Source organism: Castor canadensis, chromosome 2 (genome assembly GCF_047511655.1).
Source record: "Castor canadensis chromosome 2, mCasCan1.hap1v2, whole genome shotgun sequence".
Classification (NCBI taxonomy): domain Eukaryota; kingdom Metazoa; phylum Chordata; class Mammalia; order Rodentia; family Castoridae; genus Castor; species Castor canadensis.
In genome coordinates, this window is record NC_133387.1 from 124220697 (window position 1) to 124228401 (window position 7705).

The 7705-nt window shown below is 35.5% G+C and overlaps 1 pseudogene; it reads left to right on the forward strand.

Annotated features, from left to right (window-relative positions):
• The first annotated feature begins 6153 nt into the window (after positions 1-6153).
• Positions 6154-7093, forward strand: LOC109678138 (olfactory receptor 4F3/4F16/4F29-like; annotated as a pseudogene).
• The last annotated feature ends 612 nt before the right edge of the window (positions 7094-7705 follow it).

The window sequence follows — 7705 nt, forward strand, 5'->3', positions numbered from 1 at the left end:
CTTTTCCCTTACCATGCCACTTTGTTTGGCATCTCCAAATCTGTCTGCTCCCTCCCTTTGTTCTTACATCCATTCCTTCATCTTGATAGTCTTGATTGCCTTCTCTAGCCCACCACAGTTGTTCTTCCACTTCCAACCTATCTGCCTTTACTTCCTTCCTTTTATATTATGAATGTAGATATTTCCTAAGTTAGGTCTTTGATTTTTAATGTTTTTCCTCTGCACGCTTACTGACTTTTATGCTTTCAGTTATTACTTTTATTTGGATTTCTATACAATTTTATCTTGGCTCTGTATTTCTTTTAACACATCCTATGTCATACAGCCATCTAGACATCTCAGTATTTTCCAAAACGGTATTTGCTTAAGATACATATGATCAATTATTTTCTCTATTTGTACAAATTCTATGTTAAAATTCTATATTTCTAAAAATGTACCTACTATTTTCCTGTGTACTTATCCTTAAATCTTAGTGTCATCTTTTATTTCACTCTCCTTCATGATCCCCTAACTTTAATCATCAATTCCTTTGGTTTTTCTTTCTCATTATATGTAATTTCTGCATTTGTGTTCTTATAGCTAAAACTGCAGTCTTAATGCATTTGCATAGCCTCTCAACTCTGATCAAATTCATCATTCATTTAAAAGGACTCCTCCATTTTCAATCCTTTTTAAGAGAACCCCCCTCTTTTTTGGTCCTTTTGAACAGGACCCCTCTCTCTACAGTCACTTTGAAGAGAACCCCCTCTCTCTACAATCTCTTTTTTCCATTTGGATCATCACACAGGTTGACCATTTCCCTTAGTAACTGCCCTCATTACTGATCTCTTGCCCCTAAACCTTCAGTAACTCCATAAATTTGTTTTAAAATTTTTCACATATCTTAGAAAAGTTAGACAAAAATGAATCTCAATCATCTTATTTTCTCTGTTCTTCAAAATAATTTCTGTGCTATAGACAATCATCTAGTTCATCATTAATCATATACATCAAACTTATCTGTTTGTAAAAATATTTTACCAACTCTTACAATGACTTCTTCAGACCTTATCTTTGCAAATTGTAATACTTAACACCTTTTTTGCCAAACAATCAAATGGCACATCACTGCTCTGCCCTCTCTAATCATAATTGTTACTGCTTTCCATTCTGCTGATATTTTAGAGGAACTGCTCCACACATCTGATGTATATTTATTTTCTGGATAAGCATCAACTTTATAAAACATTTTCTTCCTTGACATCTGAAACATAATCTTAAAATCCATTTTAGATGAATAAAGTAAATCAGTGAGAAGGTAAGAATGGAAGTCATACATGACTACAATTTGGTCTTGAATAACCATCTGATTTTCTGATATACATAAATTACCTCTGTTTTCTCCACTTGTGAAATTTGACTTGAGGTTAAAATTGAAGAACTCTAGTCATAATGAAAGCAGTTTGGGGATAAGCATGTTTTTCTGAGCATCAGGTATTGTATAATTTGTCTTCCTTGCTTTAGAAGGCAAAGGAAAAGTTTACATGTTAATAGGTGAAGACTTCAGAAATCTTTAAGGAATCTGCTTTGATCGTTCTTCCCCTTTCTTGTGTCATTCCTAATGACAGAAAATATCCAATGTTCTAACCAGTTAGAAAAGACATTTTCTTTTCAAGTGAGGAATTGCATTTCATAGCTTTAGATTGTGAAACATATTGTTGTGGAAGAGATACAGCCTGGTCTCAGCACCAATCTTCTTCCTGAATTCCTTTGATTGTGTCTACACATGGGAGCAAATTTTTGGGGGGGAAATATTCTTAAGTTATTAGAAGAAGGTGTAGATATAAAAACCTCACCTAAAGCTAGTTCTAGTTTCTAAAACTTTAGAATAGTGGAGGACTTGAGAAATCAAATGTGAGGAAAAATAATTTTCTACACTTGAAAGTCACTTATGAACATAGTCATACATATGTATATGTGTGTAAATTGGTAATTCGTATCTATATACCATTTCCCATATAATGTGATATATACTGAGTTTCATGTGTACATATATATATATATATATATATATATCATTTATTTCTTAGATCTTGCAAAGGAGGCAGGATCTCCATTTTAAACAATGAGACCTTTGTAGTGGTCTCTTAATTGTTTTTATGCTCACATGTCAAATGACTGGTGGAGACTGGATTAGGAAAAAAAACAGTCCTAGCAGGTATCAACCCCAAATTATTAAGCTTTCTACTACAACATATGAATGCCAAACTGTGATTTTTTTATTTTTAGGATTGAAGAAAGGTAGATGAAAATTTGGAAATGTTTTCTGGATTTCTGAGCATCAGCATACAGGTATGTGAGGAGTCCACAGCCTTTGGAAATAACTGTAGTGGCCACCAGTAGCCAAAGCAGATGGGACAGAGAGCCCTCTTGGAGTGGTAACAAGTTCAAGCAAAACACACACTGGGGAGGATATCATTGTTGCTTGTCTTTCTCCTGCCCAGTGTATGCTAGGCTTCTCAGGTCAAAATAAAAGTTATACTTTTTATAGTGATTACATGTGTACATAATATTGCACAATTGAAAGGCAGTCTTCACATTTATTTGCAACAGTAATTTTAACAGACTCTCTGAGTCCAACAGGGAAGGAAGTAGAAACATCTGCCTTTTTTTCTCCTTCGTTTAAATACAACTCAATGTCAAAGTCAACAGTCCTGAGTCAGTGCATTAAAGGTGAGAGAGATTGATCTTATTCATGTTGTCTTTCACGACCCTGTGTCCTCAAAAACCAAGACTACCATATGCAATACTTCCAGAATATTGTTCAGCTCTTTCTCTTTTCTGTGTAGGCCCCTTTTATTCCATATTATCTTTATCATTGTGCATATCTTTCTTAATTTCCTCACCTTTCAAATTTATAATCTTAATTATGTTCCCTTTTATTTCTACTGCACTCAGTTTACTTCACAGCCTTAAATATGTTGAATTCTGGCTGTAGGTTTGGGAATTAAGTGCAATCTTATCCCCAGCAAGAAATATATTGGAATGGTCTCATTGGGAGAGCATTGGTCATGACTGCTATAAGTTTTAAATTGAAAAACTTGTGCATATTGAACATATTGCATAATATGATATATAGGATGGAACCAGGAATAAAAATGTCACTGAATTGAAGGTATATTCTTCTTTTCAAGGTGGGGTTATTAATCTAACCTGTCAATCAAGAATTATCTTTTTACTTTTTACATGTACCTGGGTACATAAATCAATTATACATACTGGAATAATGATATTTAATATCAAGGTCTTTTCAAATTGTATGAGTCAAGATATCTTCCACACATGTTATATCTCCTCCTTCTTTTATTTATTTCTCACTAATTCCTAAAATGTCAGACCAAATTGTTTTGTGCCTGGCATAACTTTCCTTATCTGCTCTTGATGCACCCCATCTCTGTCTCTGAATGCCTGTTGTACTTTCTCCCAAATCTCACCAAATATTAATCATATTATTCATTTGACATGTATTATTATCACACTAGATTCCACTTGCTATATGCATCATGATTTTTTTCAACTGTTTCCTTGTTCTTTGATTTATAAAAGTTAGCTAAATAGCTAATCATTATAAATGAGAGTTGTTAGCAAATGTATAAGAAGTCACGGGTATTTTAATTGACTCATGAAGTTAATAAATTTAGGAAGACACAAATGATGGACACCTTAGAAACATAATTTTAAGTTTTTAGAGTTGTAGTGAATGGTCATGTAGCCAAAAAATTGAAGAATATTATACAAATCAGGGTAGCAATGAACAATCACTTTCACAAATGTAGTTTACTGTTGTACAGCTAAATGATTTTAAAGTATGAATGTATTTAATATAATATTCATTTTCTGTTATTTGCTGTACAATATAATATTAATACTGGACACTTTGGATGATGCTTTTGTTAGTGTTGGTAGTAATGAACAAAAACAAAGTTTTGATGTTCTACTTGACTTTCTGCTCATTTTACTTTATTATGGTTTACCATTCTGGAATAAGAATTGAGAGATTGGAATCCTCATTCCCATTTGGACAATTATGTGAGATTTGGAGACTGAGTTTTCTTTTCTGTGTCTCATGTTTTTCCTCCTAATAGTGATCAACTTGGAAAGAAAGTCCAAGTATACTTTCATCTATTCACACTAAAGACACATGCTTCTTGACCAAGGCCTTAGATCTACTTTCAACAATGACTGGAATTTCCTGCTCCCCCTCACAGATCTCATCCCCTGCCCATGAACCCTACTCAAGCAAGCAGTACCTGTGGCAGTTTTGCTCCTCACCCCAGGCCATGGTTTTCTCATTAAAAAAGATATACACCTTGAAACTATGGGCTATTAGATCAAGAAGTGACGGTGTAGTCACCACAATGTCTGTGAGAATAGAAACTCATACCAGTGGTGATGACCAAGAAATGGAGTCAGAATACAATGTGTGCCTCTGCGCATTTTTGGATCTTTCATGAAAGATGGCTTCAGGCAATCAGCCTTTTGTGTGAGGAGGTCTTCAATTGTAGCTGCAAATGTGTAGGACATCACTAGAGCTGTTTCATTTGTACTTCCGCAACTTCTAAAACAATTTACCATTACTAAGAACTTGCAGGAGCTAGTTTTTTTCTTTTTTTATGCAGTACAGGGGCTTGAACTCAGCACCTACACCTTGAGCTACTCCACCAGCCCTTTTTTGTGAAGGGTTTTTTTGAGATTGGATCTTATGAATTATTTTCCTGGGCTGGCTTTGAACTGTGATCCTCTTGATCTCTGCCTCCCAAGTAGATAGGATTACAGGTGTGAGCCACTGGTATCTGGCTAGGCACTACTCTTTTCTACTGGGAAATGTCTGAGGTTTATTTGTTATGCCACAGAGAAACAAAATGTTGCCTCTGCTCCCCCTCCACATCACACAAAAGTACAACATGCATTAGAGGACTTAGTGTCAACTATCACAGTTTGCACTTTATTACTTAAAGGCAGTAACACATCTTATGTACTCTTGAAAGTATCTTATTAATTATGATCATCTCATTTTAAAATTATAAATTAAAAGTATAAAATCCCCAATTCTCTTGAGGATAAAATACAAGTATCTGAAAAGATTTTAAACAAAGCATAATAATATCAGATATCGGAACAATTTATCACATAAGAGGTATTGAACACATCACAGGTTGGGGATACCAATGAATTTAAAAGTTAGCACAAAGTAGAGGTTAAGACACTGATGAATTAACACATATTATCTCAACTATTAAAAGTGCTGGTCCTCAGTATCTTCATGTGTATAGACAGGTAACTACAGACTTGTCTTAATCCTCTTTGGGCTCTATAGACATGTTGCCTTAGCAGAAGCTCTGGTGAAACTCCCCCATATACACATTTAATTATGTCTGTTGAAAGTCTTGGATGACAGGTGATACACAATCATTATAAAATCATTACAATGTGGAAAGCCATTAGGGCTTTGTAATTGTGAAAAATTGAGTAGAAACAGAGGTACTAGATAGCTGGGATCATGAGAAAGCATTATGGACAGCAGATTTTTTTAAATAAAGTTAAAGTCCACATACTTCCCCTGTTCTACTGCAGTTGATGGCTCACATATTGTCATACTCCTTATTCAGTCTTAATGTATGAACTCTCTCAATTTAGTATGAATTCATGTCTCAGAAACTTCTTATTACAGATGGTAACCCATCTGTTAATTGTGATTTTTCATATATCTGCAATATTTCAGAGAAATGTGAGTGCCAATAGGAGAGGAAAGGAGGTTATGAAAATATGCATGAATGCAACATGGAATATGGTGGCATTGAGTAGTAGTCAGTGGAACAGGTGGCTTAAGTACCTCAGGAATATCATGGATACTATGAACCTTTTTGTCTTGTCTAATTTGTCAATTTGAGAACAGAACATTACTTTTGAGAGTATCTTTTTGCAGCCCACACATTGTAATGATATGCTGATTTTTGTATAATTGAAGAAATGGATAATTTGTATGCTACTGATTTTTAATGAGAAAATTGCAACTTCATTTTAGCACATATTATCATAATTTTCACAATATTGGCTATAAGCTCATTTTGCTAGTTCTCAAGTTTAGCTGCAGCCCAATTGGCTGGGTCAATGGCTAGAGGAAATCACTCAGTGGTGTCTGAGTTTGTGTTTCTGGTACTCATGCACTCCTGGGAGATCCAGCTCCTACTTCTGGTGTTCTCCTCTGTGCTCTATGTGGCAAGTGTGACTGGAAACACCCTCATTGTGTTTCCTGTGACCTTTGACCCTCACTTACACTCCCGCATGTACTTCCTGCCGGCCAGTCTCTCCTTCATTGACTTGGGAGCCTGCTCTCTCACCTCCCCCAAGATGGATTTGTGATCTTTTCAGAAAGGGCAAAGTGATCTCCTTTGGAGGCTGCATCACTCAGATCTTCTTCATCCACGTCATAGGTGGTGTGGAGATGGTGCTGCTCATGGCCATGGCCTTTGACAGGTACATGGCCATATGTAAGCCTCTGCACTACCTGACTATCATGAGTTCCCAGGTGTGCATTTTATTTCTGGCTGCTGCCTGGGGCCTTGGCATTATTCACTCACTATTCCAGCTGGCCTTTCTGATTAATTTACCCTTCTGTGGCCCAAATGTACTGGACAGCTTTTACTGTGACCTCCTTTGGCTTCTCAGACTGGCCTGTGCAGACACCTACAAAGTACAGTTCCTGGTCACTGTTAATAGTGGGTTCATCTGTGTGGGCTCCTTCCTCATACTTCTCATCTCCTATGTCTTCATCCTGTTCACTGTTTGGAAGCACGCTTCGGGTGGCTTATCCAAGGCCCTCTCCACTCTCTCAGCTCACATCACTGTGGTCATTTTGTTCTTTGGTCCAAGTCTGTTTGTTTATACATGGCCACACCCAAATTCTCAGATGGACAAGTTTCTTGCTATTTGTGATGCAGTTCTTACTCCTTTTCTGAATCCAATCATCTACATGTTCAGGAATAAAGAGATGAAGGCAGCAGTAAAAAGAGTTTGTAAACAGTTAGTGATTTTTAGGAGGATCTCATAAATGTTATAATGAAATCTTTTCATTAACCATAATGCAGCTTTAGAATTTTGACTTCAAATATTGATTAGATGTATATTTCACATCTTATGAATTATCTATTTCTTGTGAAGAAAGTTGTGAATTTTGTACATATCTTTATATGTTTATCCATTCCAGTTTTTTTCAGCAATGTTTTGTAGTCTTTGATAACCAGATCTCGTATATTTTTGCATTTGTTCCTAAGTATTTCGTATTCTGGTGCACTGTTAAATGGGCTTTGTTTCAGTTTATAATTGCTGATTGAGTACATATAGAAGTACAATAGATTTTTCTGGACATTGCATTTTCCAAACTTGCAAATCTTGTTTAAAAGTTCTCCCAGTAGATGATGCAGGATTTTCTTTGCAGATGATCATGTGTTCAAGGAATTAAAACACCTTTAAAAATTCTAGCATAGATACATTTTTGTTGCCTTATTGTACTGGCTAGATCACTGAATAGAATGGTTATACCACACATATTTGACTTGATCTTATTCAAATGGGAAAATTATTCAATCTTTGATCAGTAAGTATAAAAGTAACTGTAATTTCTTTATAAGTACTCTTTTCTTCAGTATTGAAAATTGGACCC